Source organism: Leopardus geoffroyi, chromosome C3 (assembly GCF_018350155.1).
Source record: "Leopardus geoffroyi isolate Oge1 chromosome C3, O.geoffroyi_Oge1_pat1.0, whole genome shotgun sequence".
NCBI lineage: Eukaryota > Metazoa > Chordata > Mammalia > Carnivora > Felidae > Leopardus > Leopardus geoffroyi.
The window spans coordinates 105,405,428-105,433,228 of NC_059338.1; the positions used below are offsets into that span (position 1 = coordinate 105,405,428).

At 49.6% G+C, this 27,801-nt stretch overlaps 1 long non-coding RNA gene across 2 annotated transcripts; it reads left to right on the forward strand.

The window, feature by feature from the left end:
* The first annotated feature begins 675 nt into the window (after positions 1–675).
* On the forward strand, positions 676–25,871 carry LOC123585637. Of its 2 annotated transcripts, XR_006706329.1 has the most exons (4): positions 676–2,896; positions 18,539–18,729; positions 25,113–25,242; positions 25,698–25,871. It is a non-coding gene; the product is annotated as an uncharacterized LOC123585637 (long non-coding RNA). The 2 variants fall into 2 exon arrangements; XR_006706328.1 differs by lacking the exon at positions 25,698–25,871 and having other exon boundaries at positions 25,113–25,496.
* The last annotated feature ends 1,930 nt before the right edge of the window (positions 25,872–27,801 follow it).

Sequence of the window (27,801 nt, forward strand, 5' to 3'; positions counted from 1 at the left end):
ATACTCATTGTGGTTCCGATTTGCTTTTCCTTAATGATGAGTGATGTCCAGCATCTTTTCATGCGTCTGTTGGCCATTTGTATGTCTTCGTTGGAAAAATGTCTATTCAGGCCTTCTGGCCATTTTTAATAAGATTTTGTTGTTGTTGTTGTTTGGTGTTGAGTTGTATCATTTCTTTATATGTTTCGTATTTTAACCCCTTATGGGGTATATCATTTGCAAATCTCTTCCCCCATTCAGTAGGTTGCCTTGTCATTTTGTTGATGGTTTCTTTTGCCGTGCAAAAGCTTTCTATTTTGGTGTAGTCCCAATAGTATATTTTTGCTTTTGTTTCCCTTGCCTGAGGAGACCTATCTAGAAAAAGTTGCTATAGCCAATGTCAAAGAAATCGCTGCCTGTGTTTTCTTCTAGGATTTTTACGGTTGCAGATCTCACATGTAGATCTTTAATCCATTTTGAATATATTTTTGTGTATGGCATAAGAAAGTGGTCCAGTTTCATTCTTTTGCATGTAGCTGTCCAGTTTTCCCAACACCATTTGTTGAAGAGATTATCTTTTCCCTATTGTATATTCTCGCCTCCTTTGTCCTACATTAATTGACCATAAAAGCACGGGTTTATTTCTCGGCTTTCTATTCTGTTCCATTGATCTATATGTCTATTTTTGGGCCAGTACCATACTATTTTGAATACTACGGTTTTGTAGTATATCTTAAAATCTGGGATTGTGATATTGCCAGCTTTGTTTTTCTTTCTCAAGATCCTTTTGGCCATTCGAGGTCTTCTGTGCTTAGATTTATTCTAGTTCTGTGAAAGATGTTGTTGGTATTTTGATATATTTTATGCATTTATCCTGCGAAAACGTCCATAGGCTTCACCAGCCCGCCAAAGGAGTGGAAAGTGCAAAACTGGGCTCACGTCTTCAACATATGGCTGTCGGATCCCTTGGGCTGGGGAGAGCAGTTCTAGAACCTTTTAGAGGCGTGGGGCAGGAGGTTCTACACACTCCCATCCAGTCCCTCCCCAGTGGCTTCATACCAGGCTCCCAGCCCAGGGCGTGGGGCCCTCTGAGGTCTCCTAGAACCTGGGGAGCACTCGGCCTCTGAGCAGGAGGCTATGCTGGGCTTCTGCGTTCAGGGGCCTGAGCCCCAGGTCTCCAGGGTCCTCTCTAAAGCAACCTGAATTCGCACCTGCAGGGAGAAAAGCTTAGCTCCCCCGCCCCAAGCGCGATGCCGGTTTGACCCGGGCGGGAGCCAGGAGCTGGTCTCGGTGCCCGGGCGGCTCCCACCTCTCACGGACTGAGCGCCCCGGGTGCTGACTCATGCTCGGACTCTCCCGTCCAGCCGGGTGCACGCCCACGACGTGCCCTCCTTCTCGCTTCTCCACTGCTTCCTCCCAGGCGCTTCCAGGCGCCCACACGCGCGCTCCCGTCCCGCCGCCGCCCCTCCTAGCAACCGCCCTCCGCTCCCCCTGCCAGATCCGGAAACGCGCGGTCTGGTCCGCTGCTGCCTCCGGAACCCTGCAAGCCGCTAGGCCTCCACCTCCGGCTCCCCTGCCCTCTGCTGAAACCACCCTGCGGAAGGTCGACCGAGCCCGCCTGCCCCGCGAGGACAGGTGGCCCTGGGCCTCCCACTCCCGCTCCCGCCCTGCGGCGCCGATGCTCCGGCAGCCGCCTCTTCCCGGATGGACCTGCTCGCTCCCCTGGTTTCCATGACACTGCACTTTCCCACGCCGCCTCCGAGTTTCTGACAGCTCGTTTCCTCGCTGGCATCGCCCCCCCCCCCCCCCCCCCCCCACTCAGCCTCTCCCCGTGGGCCTACCCGAGGCGCTGCCCTGGGCTCTCTCTCCCTCCTCCCGCTGGCGTGCCCACGGGCTCCCCCTCCGCCCCTGCCTCGTGCCACCCCCCCACTGCTGCCTCTCCAGCGGCTGCCTGTCCCTCCGTAGCCCCCAGTCCCACGTGGCTAGGGCTTACGGAACTCTTACCCTACCCCCACCCCATGTCCTAAATCACTGGACGTCAGACTGGTGCCCCTGGAGGTGTTCAGGCGTGGTCTGGCCCGCCAGCCACATGACCTGGTGAGATGTCCTGGAGGTGACTTCACATGCCCCCTGCGCCTGAGCCCCGCGGCAGGCCTGCGCGAGGTAAGGCTGTGAGGGTGCAAGGCTTACAGGATGGGATTCTGTAAAACGGCTGCTCGAGTTCAAATCCTGCCTCTGCTACTTGCCTCGGGCAGGGTCCTGTATTTGTTCATCCATTTATGTAGCAAATGTTGATCGAGCCACTTCTGTGTGCCAGACTCTGTTGAAAACACAAATGGAAAAACCAAGCGGCTCCCCACACTCTTGAGTCATGGCCTTAATCAAATAAGGTCCGAACAAACGCGTCACTGTGACTCTGACGAGCATTGTGACGCAGAGGCACAGGCTGCTGTGAGACCCCCACCTCCAGAAGGTCTCCTCTGGGCGGTCAGACACAGCTTCCTTGAGGACATGCTCTTGAAGCTCAGGTGTGAAGAATGAGTGTGGGGTTGTGAGGTGTGACAGGCTGAATAATGGTCCCCAAAGATGTCTACATCCTCATCCTCAGAACGTAGGAATGTGTTACCTTACAGGGCAAGAGACCTGTGATTCTATTAAGGAGTGGAGCTGTGAGTCTCCTGGATTATCTGGGTGGCACAATGTCATCACAGGAGGCCTTATAAGAAGGAGGCAGGAGGGTCAGAGTCAGAGATGTGAAGATGGAAGCAGAGGTCAAGTGATGGCGTTGCTGGAAGGGGGCTGTGAGCCAAGGAAGCCTCTAGAAGCTGGAAGAGGCAAGGAAATGGGTTCTCCCCCTAGAGCCTCCAAGAGGAGCAAAGCCCTGCTGGCCCACTTTGGAGACTTCTGATCCTCAGAAGTATGAGACAGTGTGTGTGGTTTTAAGCCACTGTTTGTGATCATTTGTTACAGAATCACTAAGAGACTAACATACTGGTTGAAGAATGGAAAAGCGTGTGCCGAGGCCGGGGATGCGAGATGGGGACCTGTGATTTAAAAAAGGAAGTGTGGTTGCAGTGTATGTGTGGGTGTATGTGTGGGTGTGTACGTGAGTGTGTGTGAGGGGGTGGCAGCCATGGGGCTACACAGCTGGGCGGGCGCCAGACCGTGACCGCCAAGCAGCTCTTTCAAGCAGCCATTGATTGGTTGATGTTATCAACCCCTTTAAGCCTCAGGCTCCTCATTATAAAAAGATGACTTTATAGGGTCATGGGGAAAATGAAATGAGGAGCGCCTGGGTGGCTCAGCCGGTTAAGTATCTGACTTCGGCTCAGCTCATGATCTCGAGGTTTGTGAGTTCGAGCCCTGCGTCGGGCTCTGCGCTGACAGCTTAGAGCCTGGACCTTGCTTCAGATTCTGTGTCTTCCCCTCCCTCTGCCCTTCCCATGCTCATGCTCTGTCTCTCAATAATAAATAAACGTTAAAAAGAATTAAAAAAAAAAAAAAAGAAAATGAAATGAGACAGCGTAAGTCATGATAGCTGTCGGTAAGTGCTCATTTAATGTTGTCCTATTATGATCCCGTGGCGTTCCTGCTGGGAATTTGGTGGAGCCCCTCTGGGGCTGTGGAGAATGGAAATGGAAAGGCAGATGGGGCGGGGGGCAGTTCGGCCCTCAGTCAGAGCAGTCGAGCTTGTGTTTGTTTGCTCATTGGATTTGGCTTATGCTTACGCTCCTGTTTAAATAAAAGGTTCCTCAGCTAAAACAGTTTGAAAACCACTGCTCTAGTCTGTCTCTGCTTCTTCCGGTAAAGGAACCCTGCTGTGGAGGTGCCACCATGATTCGTCCTGCATCAGAACGAGTCCCCGACCACTAATGCCTCAGCCCTTCGTGGTCCAGCGGCCTGGGCTTTGGGGTCAAACTGGGCACTTTGTAACATAGAGTCCATTTTCTTTCCTGGCACTTCCTGTGATCTGTGTTATGTTTTCTTGCATCTTTCCTTTACGTCTGTCTTCCTCGCCGGACGCTAAGGTCCACGGGGGCAGGAATCTCTCGTTTTGTTAACCACAATATCTCCAGGGCCTGATGCTGTGTCCCGACATGATAATAACGGGGAACGCTTGGAAAATGCCCCCTCTGTCCCGGGCACTGTTCCATGTCCTCTATACACATCCATGGACTTAATGCTCAACCCTACCTCACATAGTCAGCATTCAAGATTTGTGTTGAATTCACGGCTTCCCATCACTTGCGCGCCTGGTGAGTTTCTTAGCCTCTTTGAACCACGGTGGCCGCGTGTGTAAAGTGAGGAATAGCAGCATGGACGGTGGCAGTGGTGAGGAGGCAATGGTGTCACGATGTCTGCCCGTCTGCAGGCTTTGGGTCTGGCGGCAGCAGGCACCCAGGAAAGGGTAGCCGTGGCACTGACCTCCCTGTGCTGGGTACTGAGTGCCCTGGTTCTGGCCGTACCGTCTGGACAGGGCCTCATGCCCCGAGCCGCAGTGGATTCCTTCCCTCCATCAGCCTAGTCACTTCCTGCGAAGTTTCTCCTGCTCACTCCTCCTCCTCTTTCTCCCCTGGGCCCAGAGCAGCACATCTGCCTTTCTGGGCTCCCACTCCCCGCCCCCCCCCACCCCCGCCCATTCCGATGAACCCGGCAGGCAGCTGCTTCCTTCTGTACTCCACTTCCGTTCCCACCTTCCCTCTGTGGGGGGGGTGGGGGGGTGGGGGAGGGGGGCTCCCCAAAGGCCCCTACAACCCATACCATCAAGTGTGACCCTGCTGGGATCCCGAGGACCAGCGTAAGTCCACACCCTGCCCAGTGGCTCCCAGGCCACCACTATCACCTCTGGCAGGAGCCTCTACCTGTGGCCTGGCCCTGTCTGTCAGCCTTTGCTGAGCCCTCTCCTGTACCCTTCCAGTGTCCTGCGTACCTCCATTGCTACTCATCTGGCGTGGTCTATACATGTCTGTCTTTCACGTGCCTGATGTAAGTGTGGTGGAAGTGGGAGATCCCCGAGGACCAGGATTCACTTTTTTTTTTCAGTGCGAAAAAGGTGATCTTTATTAAAGCACGGGGGCAGGGCCCATGGGGCAGAAAGAGCTGCGGTCAGTTTTGCTCTTAAGTAATTCTGGAATGTGTCCCCTTGTCCCCTTTTCCACCACCACCCTAGTTGAGGCCACCCCAGTCTCTCACCTGGATGATCACAAAATATCATGGTCTGTCTCCTCTGGCCTTGTCTCCTCCCATTGGGCATTAAGGTAATCCTCGGAAGGCACCAGTGAGTTTATGGCCCTCCCTTTCAGGGTCTCCATTGGCCTCAGAGCCCTGGTGACCGGTTTCCCTCCCTCCCCATCTAATTGGATCCAGACACACTGAACTGACTTGTAGCGGCTTGAATGGACTGAACTCTCCAGATGATTGAAATGTTCTTCCTTTTGCTCAAGACTCTCCCTTTCTTCTCCTGTCCGGCCCTCCTCTACCCGTGGGCTAATTCCTGCTCATACCCAGATCTCAGCTGAGATCCTCCACCTGGGAAAGGGCTCCTTGGCTACCTGTAGCCTTGGCCACATGACCTCCTCCGACCCTACACACGCCCTGCTTTATTGTGGGGAACACAACAGGGAGTGTTGCCTATTTGTTGTATCCAGCTTGCCTGTCAGTTCTTTAAGGGCAGGGCCCCTGTCTCCACTACCCCAGAGCCAAGCACAATGCTTGGTACTTAATAAATAATTGGTGCTTAATAAATAGTTGGTGCTTAATAAATAAATAGAACTGAACTACTCCAGAAGCTTGGTCAGGCCTCCCAATCCCTAGCCGTCTCCAAATTTCACCCACTCTTCTTGATAACAAAAGCCATGGCTGACATTTATTGAGTGCTTATCTTGGGCCTGGCACTTTGTTAAGCACCTTGTGCATATCGTTTACTCCTCAACAGCCTTGTGAGGTAGGAACTATTTTATAGACACTAAGTCTTCGACAGGTGACATAACTAACCTAAGGGCACACAGCGTGACAGGGTAGAGCTGGAGGGGAACCCTGCTAGTTGACTTCCTTCTCAACCTCAAGATGACCCTGTCCTCCACGCCCACTCGTTCCCCACCTTCTTCACCAAGTCTTCTCCTGCCTCTGGCCCCCAGGGTCTCTGTCTCACTAGATCCTTCTGGCCACTTCATCTGTGCTATTGCTCCCTGATTGCACACTGCCCTGAACAGCTCTGTGGTACAGAGGTTTTGCAACAGTTAATCTCTCTCGCTAGTGACAAAGTCCCCAGGGACAAGGGCTGAGATCTGTTTGTCTAGAACCCCTGGGATATCCAGCACAGTGCCAGACACATGGCTGACACCCAGTTCACCAGTAAAACAAAGGCCAGGTCTCCAGGCTCCTGTCCATCTGAGGAGGTGGCTTGGTTGGTTCTGGTCTCTCTTCTATTCCTAGATCCATTTAAATAATGAGGAAAAGTGTCAGGGCTCAAGGGCATTCGTTGATGGAAAACTCCAGCATTTTTCTAATCCCAGTGCTTCTGAACGTAATGGGTTTCTGGGAGCCAGAGAATTTGGGGGAAGGGAATGCCAAGATTCATTGATGCTGAGTTTGTGAGCAGCATCTTGACTTCATTTTTCTGGTCAGGGAGTCCCATTTTTAACCATAGCATGTTCCTGGAAACCATGTCATAAATCAGATTATCAAAAAGAAGATATTTAAAAGAGGATATTTAATTAGCAAAAACTTCATGCCCCGAGCACTTACTATATGCCAGGCAAGCAATGAGCTAGGTGACGGGAGTCAAGTTAAATATGACATGACTGTGCTCTCAGTGGTCTCACTGTCTGGCTAGAGTCATGAAGCAACACATCGCAGCAAAAGGCACCTGAGTTTTGCATGTTCTTCCTCCCATCTGCCTCTGCGAGCTCATACCAAGTGTTTCTAGAAGTTTCCCTTGGGTGTTTCCCATGGGGCTCATGTCTAAGTCCAGGCATTGCCGCTAACACGTGATTTCCATGATCGCTTCCCCCTCTTCCCGGTGTAATATGTACCACACCCCTGCTGGGCACCTAAGGCTGATGATGAAGCAGGTCTAGGACCTGTTCTTCAGTGAAACAACTCTGCAATGCCTGACATGGCTGGACCACGTCAGGAACCCCTCCCCACCCCCGTCCCCACATGACCCAGACTTGATTCCATAGGTTCTGAGCTCTCAGGCTGAGCTAGGTTATTATATTCAGATGCGGCCCTTCTTTAATGACGAGGGCTCACTCACTAAGGCAAAGACATCTGCTTGACCTCTTGTCCCCATGGGACGAGCCCTCATTCAGAAGGTTCCTCACTCCTTCTAGAGCATCAGCCCCTGGCAGCTGCCCCACCACTTCCCTACAGAAGCCCACATCTGTCCCAGTTTTGCCACAGACACAGCTCTCTACTCCCCCTTGTTCCTCTTACACATGAACTACTGATTTATGCTCAGATTGAGAAAAAAGACAAGAAGGAAATATTCTAAGAGGTTGTGATTCTGGGAGACGTTATTTGCTTTTTTATACTCTGCTATCTTTTCTGAAATTAAGAAAATAAGCATATGTCGCATTCACAATCCCCACCCCCCAATAAAAGCTTTTAGCTGTGGTAGATGTTGTTATGATACAAAATTAACAACACAAGCTGTGGAAGCAAAGAGGAAAGAAAGATACGTTGTAAGGTGTCAAGGAGAAGTAGAAAATCTTCCAAAAGGAATAATGTTACAATTGGAGGTTCCTAAACAAATGAATCATAAATACAGCCAAAAAATATACCATAAGACCAATGCCATAGTGACTATAAATCTCCACAATTATTCAAAAGAGTAAAATTATTTTCCAGGCCCTACAAAATACACACATCACATTGATTATATAAAGGCCTGCAATGAACTTTTAAGTGTGTGTATCACATATTAAACAACACCCACAACTTCACAACCTTTATAACATAGCAAGGCAAGGTAGGTTAGCTATAATAAACAGTACACATTTAATTGACGATAGTTATGTTCACTTTCCACTTTAGAAGTGGGGCAATGCTTGGTCTCATGACTTCCCTTTCTCTGAAACAAACAGGGATGTTCAAGATCACTCCTTGGAGATCAGCGCTGAGCATAAGGGGTGTGATTTAAGTGTCTATTTATTTGCTCTCGATAATGATGCGCTACTGAAAGTCTTGTATTTATTTTATTTTATTTTATTTTATTTTGTTTATTATTTCATTTCATTCCTGCTTACTTATTTTTGAAAGTAATTTTGATTTTTTAATGTTTATTTATCTTTTAAAGAAGTTTTTTATAATTTTTTTTAACATTTACTTATTTTTGAGAGAGAGAGAGAGAGAGAGAGAGACAGGGTGTGAGGGGAGGAGGGGCAGAGAGAGAGGGAGACACAGGATCTGAAGCAGGCTCCAGGCTCTGAGCTGTCAGCACAGAGCCCAGTGTGGGGCTCGAACCCATGAACTGTGAGATCACAGACTGAACCGAAGTCAGATGCTCAACTGACTGAGCCACCCAGGCGCCCCTAACGTTGATTTATTTTTGAGAGAGAGAAATAGAGTGTGAGCAGGGGAGGGGCAGAGAGAGAAGGAGACAGAGAATCTGAAGCAGCAGGCTAAAGGCTCTGAGCTGTCTGCACAGACCCTACCATGGGGCTTGAATCCACGGACCACAAGATCATGACCTGAGCCAAAGTTGGACACTTGACTAACTGAGCCACCCAGGCACCTGGAAGTCATTTTAAATATCTGGAAGGGCTGATCTGGCAACTTCTCCTTCCTTCACGTCTGCGTACTGAAAGCCACAAGGCAGGGATCAGCATCGGGTTAACGCGGGCCATAGGAAGGATGCCACAGGCTCTAACGTCCGGCCTTCCCATCCTTTCCTTCCTGCGGACCACCCAGCAGCAGTAACTGTAAGTGACCGCAGTCAGTGTACAGAACCCGCTGCTGGGTGGCTGTCCTCATCTGGGACAGTGACAAGAAAGGGATGGCTGGGGGAAATCAGGCGTAGGAAAAGACCTTGGCCATGAGCTGCTCTCACGCCTAAGAGCCGCCACCAGTGACATAGAAAGGGCACTCTCTGTGCCTGGAATTACGACAGAGATGGTTAATCGTACGTCATTGCTGCAGCTGTGAGAGGTAGTATCATCCCCGTATAGGTGAGAAAGCAGAGAATCAGAATCCGCGAGCTTAAGAGACTTACCGTATATTGGTTTGCTGCAGCTGCCGTAACAACGCATCACAAACCGGGCCCCTTAACAGCAATTTATTGCCTCCTGGTTCTGGTGGGTGGAAGTCTGAGAACAAGGTGCCTGCAGGGCTGGTTCTGGGGGCTGTGAGGGAGGACCTGTTCCACGCATCTTTCTCCTAGCTTTCGACGTTTGCCCGCAATCCGTGGCGTTCCGTGGCTTGTGGTTACATCATCTCGATCTCTGCCTTCATCTTCGACGGCATTCTCCCCAGGTGCGCGCCTGAGTCCAAATTTCCCCTTTCAAAAGGACAGCGGTCGTGTTCAACTGGGGCCCACTCTCATGACCTCATTTTGACCATTACCTCTGTAAAGACCCTATTTCCAAACAAGACTCCGTTCTCTGTATCGGGGTTAGGACCTGTCTTGGGGGAGAGAAGCGGACACAGTTCAGTCCAGTCGCCTCTGAAGATCTCCCCTCCAAAGAGTTACAGAGCCGATATTCAAAACCATAGAGAGTCTGACGCCAGCTCTTAGCCAAACCCTATGCTGCCTCCTTCCCGGCTCTTCCTGGCTACCAGCCTCTCTCCTGTACGACACATCTATCACATGGGACCCGTGACTATAGAGGACAAAGCCCACCTACCACTTTCGAGGACTTCCTAAGTAGAATCTCTTATTTTCTATGCTTTCTCCTGGAGGGACACGCCGATGGCTCAAGTCTTTTTTCCACGTAGGTATGGACGGACATCTGCTCTACTGAAGGAGTGTTCCCCTCCTGCATTTTTTTTTTCTTTTAATTAAAAAAGCACCGTCCGGGGGCGCCTGGGTGGCGCAGTCAGTTAAGCGTCCGACTTCAGCCAGGTCACGATCTCGCGGTCCGTGAGTTCGAGCCCCGCGTCAGGCTCTGGGCTGATGGCTCAGAGCCTGAAGCCTGTTTCTGATTCTGTGTCTCCCTCTCTCTCTGCCCCTCCCCCATTCATGCTCTGTCTCTCTCTGTCCCAAAAATAAATAAACGTTGAAAAAAAAAAATTAAAAAAAAAAGCACCATCCGTATGGCCCCAATTTAGACTTTGTCTTGGTTGGTTCTCTCGCCAGAAGATGGCCAGCTCTGGACTGCGTCACACCCGACTGGGGTACTGTTGGGATCCACCTCACTCCTTTCTGGGGTCTCAGGGACCCCTCCGGGTGGGTGAGGTCGTCAGTGAATAAGGCAAACGCACACTGAGGGTCTTGTGGTGGCACGGCCGTGCGCCCGGACCCCCCTTCAGAAAGCACTTGCCGCCCCAGCTGTGGGGAGCCCCTCCCTGCAGAGAGCATCACGAGGCCGAGGCCAGGCCCCCAGCCGGTGACGGGCTGAGGCTGGGGTATAAAGGCCCAGAGCTTCAGCCTACTACGTGGCAATTCTTAGGGGCTATGTTAGTTCCAGTCTCGTGCTGTCTGCCGAGGTTGTCCTTGGGCCTAAATCAGAGCTCAACGTCTCCAAGTCACTCCAGCTTCCTGCCCCTCCCTTCCTTGGGTGTTGCCCGGAAGAGCACGCCCTCACGAGCCCCCACACTCAATTCCATCCCAGAGTCTGCTTCCCAAGAGCCTGCCCTGGGACTGGCCTCTCCAGGGACTCAAGTCAAAGTTTGGTCCTGAAGCTGCAAAGAAGCAGCACTAAGTGTCCGCAGGTTGCTTCTATTTGGGGGATGGGCCCCAAACTTGAGCTTTCCCAACATCTGGCCAGGATGCTCAGAGGCCTGTCCAGACTCCCTTCTGTCTGCACCACTCAAAATTAGCTGACCAACATCTTTCTCCCTCCCTCTCCTCCACAAAGATTTATTGAGAAACTACTATGTGCCAAGTGCTATTCTAGACACTAGAAATATAGCAGTTAAAAAAAAAGAGAAAATTGTTTAAACTCATGAAGCTTACATTCTAGCAGGAGGAGCAGATAATTACCTAATAAATCAGTAAAATAATGTCACTGGGTGATGGTACTATAGGCAGGAAAAAGCAGGGAGTGAAGAGGGTTTGGGCAGGACAAAGGGGATAAGGCGAATAGGGTAAGATTCACCGAAAAGGTGATATTTTAGCAAAACCTGAAGGAGGTGAGGGACTGAGTCATGAAGCTATTTGAGGGTCAGCCTTTCAGACAGCAGAAACAGCATGCGCAAAGGCCCTGAAGCAGGACCTTGCTGTCCGTGTTGAAGCACAAGCAAGGAGGCTGGTGGAACTGCAGCAGAGAGGGAGAACAGTAAGGAGTGAAATCAGAGGTCATGTGTGGGGGGATAATGGGACTGCAGGTGTGGAGGGCCTTCTAGGCCACTGTGGGGACTTTGGCATCGACTCTGAGTAAGACATGAGCCACTGGAAGGCTCTGAGCAGAGGACAGACATGATCAGATAGAACACCTTAAAGGCTCACTCTGCTGTGTGGAGAATGGCCAGGGAGAGTGAAGGCAGGAGACCCATTAGGTGGGGGATCTCGGTAAATTCCAGTGGGAGGCAGAGGTGGCTCAGCCGAGGGGCTGCGGTAGACGTGGTCAGATTTTGGAAACGTTTGGAAGGTAGAGCTAATGCGATCTGCTGTTGAGCCTTCCAGGGAAGCCAGATGTGTGGCTGGCAGGATCCCTCATGTGAGCACAGCCAGCAGCGTCTCTCAATGTGACAAGCACTCTGTCGCGGCCTTGGAGCCAGACACACCTACATGTGGACCCCGACTCCATCCACACTAACAGATTGTCTTGAGTAGGTTACATCAGCTAAGTCTCCATTTCTTCACCCGTAAACCGGAGAATCACGGGGTTATTGTGAAGATTAAATTAGATAATGTAGACCAAAAAGGGCAGGCACAAGGGTAAGATGATTATTTTAAATAATGCAGTTTCCCATAAGCCCCGGAAAGAGAGCAGGGGCCCGTGGAGGGGAAAGGAGAATCTGAGGGCCAAGGGAATGTGCAGGAGGGGCTGGGGCAAAGCCGGGGTGGGGGTGGGGGGCAGCAAAGACAGCCCGGGGAGGGGGGGGGGGAGCGGGAGCGCTAGGGTGGGGAGAGGGCAGGAATCCAGGGTACATGCTCGCCTTCTCCAGTGAGGCTGGGGGATTCCACAGCTTGGGCGGGTTGGGGTGGGGGCGGAGGAAGGTGGAGCAGTGGAAAATGGGAACATCCCCAAATTCTGGAGAGGATGAGGTCATCCCAGCTGAAGCCAATCAAAACTCTCCCCTGGGCAGGCAGAAAAAGGGTTTTACTAGGCCAAAAACTGCAGAGATGGCTAGCAGCTGCCAAGAAAGGAGGCGAGGCAAGTTCTGGGCCCGAGGCCATGAGCCCCAGGGGCCCCACCCTGGCTAGAAAAAGAGACTAGAGGAGTGGTGGGGGGCAGCCCAGAAGCCAGGGGAAGGGGGGGGGGGCTGTCTGAACCGTCTGGTGGTGATGGGGTATGCTCCTGGAAAAAGCGATAGGTCCTGGTCACAGGCAGCTGACAGAGCTCTGTGAACCAGGGCTCTGCGATTCTGTCTTTTCCTTACGAAAGGACAAAAAGCAGGATTCACATTCCTTCCATCAGAGATGTCCTACTGATTTATGCATGTGTGTGTTCTTGGTTTTGTTTTCTTTTGTTTTTGCAGCCAACCAGGACATAGGCAGAGGTTAGACTGGGGATCCTGCACGAACCTCCAGTTAGGGCAAGCCGTGGTGTTGAACAGGATGTGGGTTCAAATTCTGGTGTGGCTGTTGACCTTGGGCACGATGTTTGACCTCCGAGTCTTGTGAAATGGAGATCACGGTTATTCGTAGGTGTCCCCTGGTGGCACTTCTCTCCCCTCCCCCACCCCCGAGGTCAGGAGAATGAAAAGAGACCTTTTGTGTGTCACGGAGGCCATGGGGGCTGGTTTCTAGGGGCCAGAGTGGAGAGGTGGGGTCTGGAACCTCGGGGAGTGGGGACATACCCCAGGGTCTCTGGAACAGCACCCCAGTTGCAGGATGGGGTGCCCTCCTTACGCGATGTCTCCCAGTTCGGATGCCTTCCCCCTCCACACCATCATCTGTTCCCACGTCAGCAGGGCCCCAAAGAAATGGGACAGAGCACTTGGGCGAGGGACATCCTTTCCCCAGTCGTCCCTTAAGGTAGAAGTCCCCCCAAGCCCAAAGCCTTCCAGAGGCACTAACGTCAGCCAGAAGCAGGGCCGTGGAGCTTTTCTGGAAATCTCCTTCTCTAAGCGTCACCTCCGGGAAGGACACTGCTGGGATGGGGGCCAAGTCCCACAGCTGCTCGGCACCCGCCTGGCCTGGAGTGGCTTCCTGTGTGCCCGCTCGCACAGTCACAGTCCTGGGGTCCCGGGGGCAGGGGTGTTGGCTGGCCATTCCCCTCCCTGTCACCACCCTCTGCAAGAAGCCAAAGCAGCCCACGGCCAGCAGATTCCCATAGTCTCTTTCCCTCGGGCAGGAATGGAAACAGGAGTCTCTCTCCCTCCTCCTCCCCCATCCCTTGCCTGCCTTCCTCCCCTTGACTGTCCTTTCTCTGGTCAGGTCGCAGGCTTTGAAAGCCATTTGGGTTTTATGTCCAAGTAACTAGGTAGAAGACAGAAGCTCTGACTCCTGGTCCCCAGTCAGTTTTTCAGGCCAGCACGTCATAGAATTTGAACACAGGCTCCAGGATCTCCCCAACCAGGCCAGTGCCCTTTTCGCGAGCGGTTTCTGTGTGCCAGGCACCGCACTCAGTGCTTGAGGGGCATTATTTACTCCTGACGACAAGTTCAGGAAGGAGCCACTAGGAGCTCTAGTTTACAGATGTGAAAATGGACATAAGCAAGTTGCTTAAGGTCACGCGCACCACAGCCTGCGTCGGGAGCCAGGTCTTATGACTTCAAAGTTGAGCTCTTTGCCACCATATCACACTTCCCAAAGCATGTTCCGTGAATCATTCATTCCTCTAGGTCGGCCAGGAATGACAGAGACCTGGGGTCAAGCGTGCTAGGATGATGCTAGCCTCTCGACTTCTTGGAGAGTCTCAGAACATGTTAACAGATTAAAGGCTCTGAGAAGTCCTGCAGGGAGTAAATGCGTTTAACTCTCTGTAACCCAATGTGTCCCAAACTTATCTGCGCTTGGATCCCACCTCCCCACCCCACCTTGTTTTGTTTGTTTGTTTGTTTGTTTGTTTTTAAAGGGACACTGTTTCCATCCCAGAGAAGGCTCTGGGAAGTGCCACCCAAGGTCACATTACCTGTCGTGTTTAGATATTGCCTGGCAATATGGCACAAGTTCCGTGCCTGGACCTCAATAAATATTGGTTGGATAAAATGAATATGCTTCTCCCATTTTCAGCCATCCTCACCCATTCCCCACTCTTCTTTTCCCTGAGAAATTCCTCAGCTGGGGGATATACCCAGGCCTGCAGATAACCCACTCTTGATGTCGCTCCTGGGTGGCTCTTCTGGGATGGACTGGTCACGTGGGAAGAACATTCCATTCAGACAGCTCCTGAGGCCTCCCCTAGTCCAGCCCCTCGGAGGTCTCTGTTCTAAGGATGAAGGGAAAAGTTGGAGACAATCCCGTCCTGTTTTGGCCATAGGAATATGGGTGTGAAAGAGGGGGTAGAAAGTCTGCAGCCCTCCCAGCCCTTAAGGCAGAACAACTCAGACCTTGAGGTGTCCCTCCTCCCCTGCTAGCGCTCACGCCTCCATTTCCACGCTCCTCCACTCCCTTCCTCTGCGTGTACCTCTTCCTCCCTACCCTCCCGGCCTCGGCCTCAACTCCCTACTGGAATGGAATCAGAAGTCCTCACCGGGGACCACGAACACACGCCCAGTTCGGGAGATTCAGGGGTAATTGCTGCGGGACGGGGCTCAGCCCTCCTGTGCCTTCAAATGCAGCCAGGGTCAGGAACCGCGGTCTCCCACCAGTAGCCATGGCCCTCTCCCCCACCCTTTGGCAGCACCCCCTCGGCAAGCCTCCTACCCTGGCCCGGCAGCCACTGTGCCCCTTCCTCCCCTCTCCTGACCCCGGAGCGCCGCTGGAGAAATGCCGCCTCCACCGCTACCAACTGGGACTCCCAGCTCAGCGCCACTCGCCAGCACGAGTAGCCGGCCTGAGTCTTGTCGTCTTCAACCTCCTCCTATTCTGGGCCTTCCTCACTCCCTCTATGTTCCCTCCTGACCGCAGGCATAACGCTCAGCTCCCTGTCTGCTACCGGAAAACAAAATTGAGGCCTCCGGGAGCACATGATCTCCATCAAATTCTTGCCCCCTACCGATCCTGCGACCACCGTCCCCACCGCGCTTTCCTGTTAATTTTAGAAGCGGGCCGAAATCCGGGTCAGATCCCCCTAGCCTCTAAAGTCAGGCTGCCAGGGTTCAAATCCCATTTATATCACTTGCAGGCTGTGTGATCTTGGGTAGGTCTCTTAATCTCCTCAGTGCCTCAGTTTCCTCATCAGGGAAATGGGATCGTCCTTGCCTTTACCTCATAGAGTTGACGGAAGGACTAAATGCGATAAGCCCCACAGAGAGCTCAGCACGGCCCTGGCACGTTGGCAAGTGCTAACACAGGCTAGTTCTTGTCACCTGCTCCCTGCCTCCTCCAGACCTTGTTCCGTCATTGCGAGCCTCTCTTGCTTCTAGCTCTCGCCTCTTGCTGCACAGAGATGCACAAGTCCCTCTGTCCTAAAAAGCTCCTCTTGATCCTGTGTTCCAGATTTCTCTTGTTCCTTCTCATCCGAGCCTCTTGGAAGCTTTATCGGCTCTCTCATTGCCTTATCTCCCTTTTGTTCCTCAGTCCACCAAGGACCTGGCCAAAACCACCTGGCCCCTAACTTCTGCCGACTGCACTGGACTCTCTTGCTCATTTCCTCTTTACAAACAGGCTCGGCTTCAATGCCTCCTCAGCCCTCGCTTGCTTCTCCTTGTGTGTCTGTCCTCTGCCTTCCGTTCTCCGTCCCCTCCGGGGCTCATCATCCTCTGCCGGCCCCGGGAAGGCTATCGTTACCCTGCGTTTGTCCTTAGTTGATGGGTCTCCTCTGCCCCCTCACACTCCGCTCGAGTGATCTTAGCAGCTCTCATGGGCCCGACTTCCTCTTGATGATCGATACCTGTCAGGGACTGAGTCGTGTGCCCCCCAAATTCCTATGTCAAAGCCCAACCCCCAGTGTGACTGTATATGGAGATGGGACCTCTAAGGAGGTAATTAAGGGTAAGTGAGGTTATAAGTGCAGGGCCCGAATCTGATAGGACTGATGTCCTTATACGGAGAGGGAGAGTCACCAGAGATCTCTCTCTCTTTCTGGGCTCACACAGAGTAAAGGTCATGGGAGGACACAGCAAGAGGGTGCCATCTGCAAGTCGGGAAGAGAAGCCTCACCACAGAGCAGCTCTGCTGGCACCTTGGTCTAGGACTCCAGCATCTAGAGCCGTGAGAAAACAAATTTAAGCCACCCAGCCTGTGGCATCTTGTTACAGCAGCTTAAGCTAACAGGACATCTAAGCAGATCAGTTAGCTTTGCCTGCATAACAAGCAATTCCAAAATTTAGTGGCTGAAAACAACAGCCATGTATTTAACTTCCCTTTCTGCGGGTCAGCGGTTTGGTCTGGGCTCAGCAAGGTGGTTCTTCTGCCCTTGGCCAGGTCCACTCATGTGTCTGTGGCCAGCTGCTGGCTTGGCTGGGTGCTGGCTGGTCAGGTGGCCCCAGGAGGGACGGCCCGTCCCCACGCCATGTTCTCTCTCATCCTCCAGCATGTGGGCCCGGGCTTGTGTTTACGGCAGTGCAGCATCAGGCTTCTAAGAAAGCAGAGTTGAGGTTTGCAGGAAAAGCCTCAAGCTAGAGGCAGAGATCTGGGTCTTTCCATTCACACCTGGTCCCCTGCTAGTGGACTTCTCAATATCAATTGTCATTGGGCAATAAACTAGGAATATAGACTAATAATTAAATAAGCAAATTCTGGGAGAAGCACCTAGCCCTTTAAAATGTGGTTGATGGGGCGCCTGGGTGGCTCAGTCGGTTAAGTGTCCGACTTCGGCTCAGGTTGTGATCTCGCGGTCCGTGAGTTCGAGCCCCGCATCGGGCTCTGTGCTGACAGCTCAGAGCCTGGAGCCTGTTTTGGATTCTGTGTCTCCCTCTCTCTGACCCTCCCCCGTTCATGCTCTGTCTCTCTCTATCTCAAAAATAAATAAACGTTAAAAAAAATTAAAAAAAATAATAATAAAATAAAATGTGGTTGACAGGACTTGACACACATGGGATGAGGAAGGATAGGGAAAATAGGCCTTCTCCTGGGCAGATGGCTTGGGGGACTGGATGGAAAGTGGAAATAACTTGCTGAGCACTTATTATATGCCGGATACTGTGCTAAGCACCTGGCACCCAGAGGACATCGAGGTGCTTGAGAAAAGGTCTCTGGAGCCAGACTTGCTGAATTTGAAGCTCAATTCTGCCATTAAGCCAGAGAAAGTTACTTAACCTTTCTGTGCCTCGGGCTCCTCCTCTGTAAAGGAGGCATGATCACGATACTTCCCCGGGCACCTAGCTGGCTCTGTAGGTAGACCAGGCGACTCTTGACTTCAGCCCCACGCAGGCCTGGAGCCTACTTCTATTGTTTTTTAAATCATCATCATCAGCAGTAATAACGATAAATAATGGCACTTACCTCACGAGGCTGTTGCAAGGATTAAATGAAATAATACACATCAGTCCCATAGAAATGCCCAGCATGTGTGGCATCCTATAAGCATCTGCTCTTGGCCTTATTGTCTCATTGAACCCTCGCAACCGACGTAAGAGACAGGCACTTCTGTCTCCACTTTACAGGTGAGGACACGGAGGCCTGGAAAGGTTAAATAATGGCCCTACCACGCATGGCTAGGATGTGGCTTTGGACCCAGGCAGCCATAACTCTAGAACCTGTTCTAGAACTTATGCTGTTAACCACCACTTCCTCCATACCCCGCCCACCCGCACCCCCCACCCATTTACCATTCATCAACAGCAAGAGAACGTGTTTGAGGCTGAAGATCATGAGTTTGGTTTAGATGTCGATGTGGAATTGCTGCTGAGACATCCAGGTAGAGACTTCTGGCCAGCAGCTGGGTTTGTACGTGGAGTACAGAAATCAAGACACGGTGGACTGACGGGGACATGTAGACAGATTGAGTCATGGCTGGTAAGGTCACACAGGGCGATGGTGTAGCACGACAGCAGGGGAGGGCCCGGGACACATTTAAAGAGTAGAGGGAGGAAAAGGAGTCTGAGGATAGACAGCCACGGAAGGGAGAGGGAGGTTTTGGAGGGAGGGAGACCATACGTCTGGGTTCACCTTGGGAGAGAGTCTTCGTTTATGATGGTTAGCCTGGCGTAATAATTCATTAGTGCCCTTTGTCTCTTTAAATAGTGGCCCAGTTTGGAAGACAAATGATATATTCACCCTCCTTCGGGGGTCAAGGAGGAGAAAGCATCCGGGAGGAGGAAACACAGGTGTAAAATACCACAGAAAGAACAAGGAAGCGGTGTTTGCAATGTGGTCCGCTGGCGTTGAGTTTGGCAAACTGCTGACTTTGAGAGAGGTTTCTGAGGAAAGAAGTGGTAAGTACGTGCATGCTGACATCTGAAAAGGAGCTCAGTAGAGATAACAGATAGGCACACGTCACTATCTTTGAGACTGGGGTTACAGAAGTGAACAGACAGGACTGTCCTGATGGAATTGTGTGTGTGTTGGGGGGAGGGGGGTTTGGAAGAATCAAGTAGAGTGACCTGGTAGAATCACTAGGAGCTATTTGAGGTACATGGGGTGGGGTGGGAAGCCCTCTCAGAAGCCCTAACACTTGACCTGAGAGCTCTGTGAAAAGGGTGAGTCTGCCTGGGAAGCTTAAGAGATGGAACCTTCCAGAGAGGGAGGTAAGAGTTCATGCAAAGGCCCTGAGGTGGGAGTTTGAAAAACACAAAGGAGGCTAGTAAGGGTGGCCGTGGAAACCAGAGGGGAGAAGACGGATTCGAGCGCTAGCACAAGTGAATCGACGGCCCTGGTGACTGACTGGATATGAGGCGGGGGGCGGGGGGAAGCAGGGGATGGTCTAAGGGTGACTTCCCATGTCAACTTGGGAAACGTGGGTACACCCCTCCCCACCCTCGACGGAGCTGGCAGAAGGAACTGGTTTTGAAGGAATGCGATGAATCATGTAGTGAGTTAAATAGTGGTTTATCCACTTGGACATGTCCTTTGTCCAACCCTATCCTGTGAACCTGTGAATGTAACCTGATTTAGAAGAGCAGTCTCTGCAGATGTAATTAAGGATCTTGAGATAAGATCATCCTAGGGTTAGAATGGGCCTTATATCCAATGACAGGTGTTCGTGTAAGAGGAGGGCAGAGGGAAATCTGAGACGCAGAGGGGACAGGAGAAGGCCATGTGAAGATGGAGGCAGAGATTGGATTCCTGGCAGCCATGGCCAAGCAATGCCTGGGGTTACCAGAAGCTGGAAGGGGCAAGGAAGGATCCTCCCCTAGAGCCTTCAGAGGGAGCGTGGCCTTGCTGACACCTTGACTTCAGACTTCTGGCCTCCACAGCTGTGAAAAACTAAAATTCCTGTTGTTGTAAGCCACCAAGAATGGGCTAATTTGTTATGGCAGCCACGGGATACCAATATGGACTCCTCCGCGTTGAGTTGGGGTGCGGGGCACGTAGAGGTGTTGACTGGGCAAGTGCATGAGCTCCCCTCAGGAGAGAGAGTCCGGGGTTGGAGATAAAGCTTTGGAAGCCCATTGAGCAGGTGGCAGTTTAAACCAATGTTATCTCTGAGGGGACCCTGGAACATGGCTCCAGAAGCTCTTTCTCAGAAGCACAGAACCAAGAGCTTTCCAGATTTTTGAAAACAGATTTCACTCACTGATATAACCAAACGCCCACACTATATATATATCAATGAAATGTAATGTTCATACCAAAGAATATGTTTATATGCATTTTAATATCTCCCAGTAGATTAAAGAATATTTTTATCAGATTATTTTAAGTCAGGAATGCTTGCACTTCCTTGGACTTCTTCTGGGTCTGATGTGAGGCGAGCCCGTTTTACATCTGACACTACTGAGAATATATAGGGAGAAGGGCGTGTACATTAGAAGGAAGTGCCAGAAATAGTATTTGTTAGTTTCTGAAATTGCATAGCATAAATTTCTCCCAGGGCCCCTGGGTGGGCAGAGGAAGTGCTTCAGTTTCCTCTTTATCACTTCTCTCAAAATGGTCCACCCGCCGATATTGCAAAAGTGACATTCCTCTCTTAGCACCTGGTATGCCTCTAACATTTGCACGGCCTGGGCCAAGAGTACATTTGCACGGCCTGGGCCCGTGTAACGCATATCTAACAATCTCTCAATTATTAAACCCATAAACAGTTAATTAGAATGCAGTGTTTCTCTCTACCTTGACGAATAACTTCCTAATGCCCTGGAAGTCCCAGATCAAGTTCAGAACCAGCAGGCTTTTTGGAGTTCGCATTGGAATGTGGAACATGGGCAGGGCTCCCTCCCGGCCCCTTCTCCTCCCATTCCCTGCTCAACAGCACACCCGGAGGGGCCTCCCAGGATGCAGGCTGACACCAGTGCCCAGAGCCAAGCTTCAGCCACACGCTCCTACAAACAGAGCCTCAGGCCACCCTCAGGCCTGAGCACCACCGTGGCTCCAGAGGACTGGCCGAGAAAAGAGGCCCTGCATAGGCCCTAGAGTTGAGTTGGGACATTTGGGGCAGGAAATTCTGGGATCTAGGAATTTCTGGGATCTGGAATGGCCTAGGGACAGGTTTGGTCCTGTGGCTCTGTGGACTCCTTGACCAGCGAGAAGGGGCACAGAGCACAGGACCAGGACAGGGGCTCCTCTTGCCTAGGTAGATCTAAGGTGGGGGTGCTGGTCAGCCTGCACTCTAACAAGAGAGTCAGAGAAGTAGACCAACACCTGGCCAAGCCCATGTGCAGACTTTCTTGTGTACTTTTCAGTTTTGAGAAAATGCCAGGTTAAAAAATGAAGTACCGTAGATATTTTGAGCCCTGATTAATAAACACTATTACCATGCCAGTATTACATCGAGTTGTAGAAATCAAAGGTCAAATCCCTAAAAAGTTTTGAATATAGTAAAATAAGACAACGAAGCAATAACTTGGGTGGCAGTGTTTTCTGGAAGTTTTTTCCGCTTCTTCCTTTCTCCCTGCCTTCCTCCCTCCCTCCTTCCAATCCATCTCCTTCTTGCCAAAGCAGGAAGAGCCTAAATGAAGGCCATAGGCTTGGATGCAGTGGGAAAGTGCAGCTGGAGTACAAAGCAAGAGGGCCATGGCAGAATTCTAAGAGATGTCAATATCCAATAATCAAGCCAAAGAACCAAGGAAAGAACCAAGGAAAGTTCTGGAGTGGCATGGGAGGGAGAGGAGAGACTGGGGATCCATAGACTGGGGAGGAAAGAGTTCCACAGGAGGGAGTTGTCCAGAAGAGCAAATGCCTCAAGGAGCTCCCATCTTCCTCAGGCCGACTGAAGCAAATCGGGCCCGTGCCTCGTCCAGCCCAGTCCCTCTACTTCTCTGGAGAGCACCAGCTCTTCCTCATACCCCATGTGGGGCTGCTTCGGTCCTGCCCCATCTTTTCTCACCCTGCATTTCCCCACTTTATCCCAGCTGTCCTCACCGTTGGCTTCCCAATGTCCATCTCCATCCCTGGTCTCTTTCTTGAACCTCTAGCAGAACAATGGGTCCCAAGCATGTGCTTTGGTTAAGGGAGATGCTCACCAGATAATGGTCCAATGACCTTGTCCAAAACAGAAATGTTCACCAGTGTTCCTGATTCCCAAAGCGAGGACAATCTACTTTATCTCTGGAGAGAAAAGTGTGCATAAGCCCTTTATCCTGTGCTCTTCCTGTCCCCTCAACATTGGAATGTTCTTGTCCTTTCCCCTGCTCCCCAGAAATGCTCTTTCCTTGGTCTGAAATGTTCTCTCCCCCATCCTGCCCTCCCAGTTCAAATGTCACCTCTTGGTGACTCCTCAGGCAGGAAGGCTTTTCTGGATAGTGTGTGTGTGTGTGTGTGTGTGTGTGTGTGTGTGTGTGTGTGTGTTCACCTCTTATATTTTTCATTTTATATTTTCATGGTCTCCTTTCCTCCACCAAAATTGTAAGGCTGGTAGGGAAAGTTTGCTTTACCCAGTGTACCCAGTGTTATAAACCGAATTTAAGTGCCCCAAATTTGTAGAACATAGTAATACTCTCTCATAGAAGTTTATTTAAAAGTTCAATGGGTGATGGGCACCCATATTAAGGAGGGCACTTGTTGAGATGAACACTGGATGTTACATATAAGTGATAAATCACTAAATTCTCTTCTGAAACCAATACTGCACTATATGTTAACTAACGTGAATTTAAATAAAAATAAAATTAAAAAGTTCAAATTTGATGAAGCAATCGGGAAAGATTTTGTTTAAAAATTCTTCAGTCTTTGTTAATCTGTTTTTCAGGGATCAGCCCCTCTGGGTTGATCCAGGTTTTAAAAGGGCAACCTACTATCTCCCATTCTGGGTGGGATCCGAGCCTAATATCTGTATTATGTATCATCACTTAATTATAGGAGAAAAGCTCTTAGATGTTCTACAAGTATCTGGAACTTAAAATGCTTTAAACTCAGCCCCTTCCCCAATATCCGTGAGCTTGATCCCTCATCTCTAAATTTTGTTCAAATGTTCCCTTCTCCGGAAAGTCTCCCTTACTCATTCTATTGAAATCTGCAGCTGCCTCTTCCCTAGTCATTACATACAACCTCTTTCCTGCTTCATTTTCCTCCATAGCACATATCACTCCCTGATAGACTACATAGTTTATTAATAGTCTATTAATTACCTATCTCCCCTCAATAAAAGATAAGTTCCATGAGGGTGGAGTTTGTTCATTGCTGCATCCCAGTGCCTAGAGCAGTACCTGGCACATAGTAGGTCTTTTTTTTATTTGAGTGAGAGAAAGAGAGAGAGAGAAAGAGAGCGCATGAGCAGGGGAGAGGGGCAAGGGAGAAAGAGAGAGAATCTTAAGCAGTCTCCACATTCAGTGCACAGCCTGACGTGGGGTTCAATCCCATGACCCTGGGATCATGACCTGAGCTAAAACCAAGAGTCAGATGCCCAACCGACTGAGCCACCTTGGTGCCCCTGAACTATTTGATATTTTAAAAATCAATAGAGTTGTACTAGAGAGTATTGGCTTCCTATCACCCATTTCTACCTCAACTTCCATACTCCCATACGTCCACATGGCCCATTACCTGTCCAGGAAATGCTCACTCTAACTCTTCAACTTGGCTGTCAGAGAAAGGATGGGTCCTGATTAGTTTAAGCCATTATCTATCTGCATATATATTACCACCCCCTTCAGGAGGGCACAAGACGGAAGTTGACCCACTCAAGTGTTTCCTCTTTCCTCATAGATGTGGACAAGATAATGCCAACTGTCTCTGGCAGCCATCTTGTGACCACAAAACCAGCCAGGGACAAGGCTGTCATTGAGCATGCAGAGCTGAGAGAGAAAGAGTTTGGGTCTTCCGTGTACCCTATGTCTGTACTGCTGGTCCATTCATTCCCTTATTCTACAAATACTGATTGACCACCTGGTAGCCATCAAGTTCCATTTTACATGCTGGGGATACAGCTGTAAATCTAAACAGACAAAAATCTACCTCATGGAGCTTCCATTCCTGGGGCAGGAGGTGGTGGGGAGAGCAGTGACATCATAAAAATGACTACAATACACAAGTAAATAACATATAAGTGCTATGTAAAAAAAAAAAAAAAAAAGCCATTTGCTAGAATGGATTTTCAAACACTGAAGTCCTATATGCATTGTGTGTTCTTTTCAAAGATAAATCAAAACATCCCTTTTGGAAATTGACAATCGTTTAGTTTCCGATGTGTGAGAATACATCATTGTGCACTGGAGTTGGGATTCTGATCTTATTTTTTATCTAATCCAATGGTTGAAGACAGGTGGAAATTGTGAAGGACTTGGGAGCATTTCTGCTGATTGAGATTTAAAAAGGTGTTTGTCGGGGCGCCTGGGTGGCGCAGTCGGTTGAGCGTCCGACTTCAGCCAGGTCACGATCTCGCGGTCCGTGAGTTTGAGCCCCGCGTCGGGCTCTGGGCTGATGGCTCAGAGCCTGGAGCCTGTTTCCGATTCTGTGTCTCCCTCTCTCTCTGCCCCTCCCCCGTTCATGCTCTGTCTCTCTCTGTCCCAAAAATAAATAAACGTTGAAAAAAAATTAAAAAAAATAAAATAAAATAAAATAAAATAAAATAAAAAGGTGTTTGTCTTTGGACGAGGGTAACGACCACATGAATAAATATCGGAACTGCCTGTCAGCGTTGCAAAAATATCAGACACAAACAAGGCAAATGACAACAAAACAATAAAGCACGCATACACATATGTAGTGGTAATTCTTTGAAATGTGGATTACCAATGCACTGGCAATGAAAATGAACCGATGCTATGATGCATCACACATTTTGGAGATGCTCCTAAATTCTGGCATAAATTTATCCAACATCAAGCATCATTTTGAAATGTACATGGAATACCATATAAAAATGATCAGAGCAACTTAACATTACAACCAGAATACAGTGTATCAGGAGATAAAAGTGTAAACTCTGCTGAAGCCAAATGTATATGATTATATTTAATTGCAAAGCCTGGAACTGCTAAGTTTATTGACAAATTGTCAGTCCTGACACCAAAAAAAAAAAAAAAAAAAAAAAAAAAAGCGGAGAATGATGATCAAAGTAAACATAATGACTGACGAGAGATCTCTGTCCAGCAAAATAAATGACAGAAATGGCAGCCGATATAGAGCAGCCATTTTTATCGGTACAACAAAGTGAAATGAGTCACTGAAAACTGGCAAACCCAAGTGATATTCTGAATCCTGGTGGTTTTTTTTTTTTTAGGATTGTCAGTATGACAGCCTATGAGTCAAGTGAAGAAGCCCATGAAAATATTTTATGCTGCCAACTTTGGCCAGCTTGTACGGACAACTGACTGATAACTTGCGGTATGGACTGGAAGCAAGAATTTAGGGTAGGCATGGATGGGCTGAAGCTCTGGCTGGCAACATGAGAAATCTGTCTCCATATTCAAGCTGTTACCGCAAAGCTGTGTCTCCTCAGTGCCCTTATATACAAAGAAACCGTTGCCCTCCAGAATGCGTGTGCAGATTTAAGACAAGTACTTAATGAAGCTGATAAACTTGTCAATCATGTCACAAGCAGGCAGTTCAATAAAGACCTGACCTGTTTTCTTGGCTGAGTGAAGAGACGGGTGGTGACTACAAAGAACCACTGTTTCAAATGAAAGCTCATTGTCTTTTGATTGGAAAAGTTTTTACTCTACCGAGTTATAAGGGGAACTTTATTGTTTCATAGAAAACTTTCCTTTGGTGAAGGATGGTTTGGTGAAGGATGGTATAGCAGGGTGGGCGTGGCTTACAAGTTAGTCTGTGTGCTCATCTCAGCTCCTGTACATGCTGTTACCAGGCAAGCGTATGAGGAGTCGGCCATCGACACCCGGGAGATGCATTGGCAGAAACCTGGCCCTGTCTGGCAGAGACTTCGATCCTGGGACTTGAGGTTTTTGCTGTTGCCTGAAAGACCTGGTCTTTAACTCATCTGAAAATAGGAAGAGACATTAGACGACTTAATAAAAAGGCCAAAGAGTCAAACTGGAAGTGGTTTAGTAGACAAGGAAACTTTTATTGCTCTACTTTAGGACATCACCAAATAATTTTGGACCTTAGTATGAGGAGCGGATCCTAGAGATAGTGTCAGATGGTTTCTTCAGACTACTTCTCTGGTTCTTTCGTTCGGGGTTTTTGTTTTTGAATACAGTCATTTATATCATTTTCTTCCACTCGCATCGTTTTGAGTGGGAATTATCTTTCAGCATCTGATCCAGTCAGAGGAGACAGTTAAACAGAGTAGGAGTCAACGTTTACTAGCACTTTCTTTGTGCAAGGGACCGTTGGAAGTGCACATACTCATTTAATCCTCTTAGTGACACCGTCAGGTAATATCATCCCATAAATAAGTGACTGTTATTGTCTTTGTTTTATAGATATTGAAACTTAGGCACAAAAGGTTAAGCACTTTGCCCAGGGTCGCACAGGTAGAAAAGCCAGGATTAAAGGCCAGACAATTCTGCCTGCCAAGGGCATACTTTGAACCATTGCGCTATATTTTTTAAATATATAAATATGCATGTATGTATATACTTAACATAAGTGGTACTTTATTGCTCCTGCAACAAATGACCACAAGCCTACTGGTTAAAACAGCATGCGGTTATTATCTTAGCATCATGGAGGTCAGAAGTCCGAAATGGATGTCACCAGGGCTGCGTTCCTTCTGGAGGCTCTAGGGAGAATCTGTTTCCTTGCTTTTTTCATTTTCTAGAGGTTACCTGCATCCCTCGACTCTTGGCTCCCTTCCCCCATCTTCAAAGGCAGAAGTGTCACACTTTCAGTTCTCTCTCTGACTCTGACAATGATTCTCCTGTCTCCCTCTTTTGCTTGTAAGGACACTTGAGATTACATCTGGATAATCCAGGATCATCTCTTGATTGTAAGGTCATTGACTAGCAACCCTAATTCCACCTGCAACCTGAATTACTCCTTGCCACATAGCATAACATGTTCACGGATTCCGGGAGTTGGGACATGGATATCTTAGCGAGGTCGCCATCCTGCCAACCGTAACGTTCTTAGTTCACACTCCGAAACTTAAAACCCAAAACGGTGTCCAGTGGATAATCTCCCTCTATGTCTGCTCCCTGGCCACATAGCTCCCTTCCTCAGAAGCATCTGATGTTATCCTGTGTCCTAGATATATTTTATGCATGTAAAGGCAAATATGTATATTTGTTATTTTTTTAATTGTTTGATCTTCCCTACAAACACTGTCCTACATATTGCTTGTTTTCATTTAAAAGCTATGTCCTGGGGATCGGTCAGGTTGATATATAAAGATCTGGGTGTCCTTCTTTTCTGTGTCTACATCATCTTCCACTCCATGAGTGTATATTATGTTGTATTTACCTTCTTCACTTAGCCCACAGGACAGGTGGGGGGGGGGTCTCCAATCTTTCAGTTGTTTTCAGTGTTTTGCGATACAAACAATGCTGCAGTGAACAGCTTTGTACCCTTATCTGGAAAGTGTAGAGTGTGTCTATAGGATTAACCTCTAGAAGGAGAATGACAGGGTCATGGAGTCTGTGCATGTGTCATTTAGCTAGCTAATGAGAAACTGCCTTCTTTTACCCTTTCCAATTAGGAATTTAAAAAATAAATAAAGGGGCGCCTGGGTGGCTCAGTCGGCTAAGCGTCCGACTTCGGCTCAGGTCACGATCTCATGGCTCATGAGTTCAAGCCCCAATCAGGCTCTGTGCTGACAGCTCAGAGCCTGGAGTCTGCTTCAGATTCTTTGTCTCCCTCTCTCTCTCTGCCCCTCCCCTGCTCACACTCTGTCTCTCCCCCAAAATAAAATAAACATTTAAAAAGTTTTAAAAAGGGGCGCCTGGGTGGCGCAGTCGGTTAAGCGTCCGACTTCAGCCAGGTCACGATCTCGTGGTCCGTGAGTTCGAGCC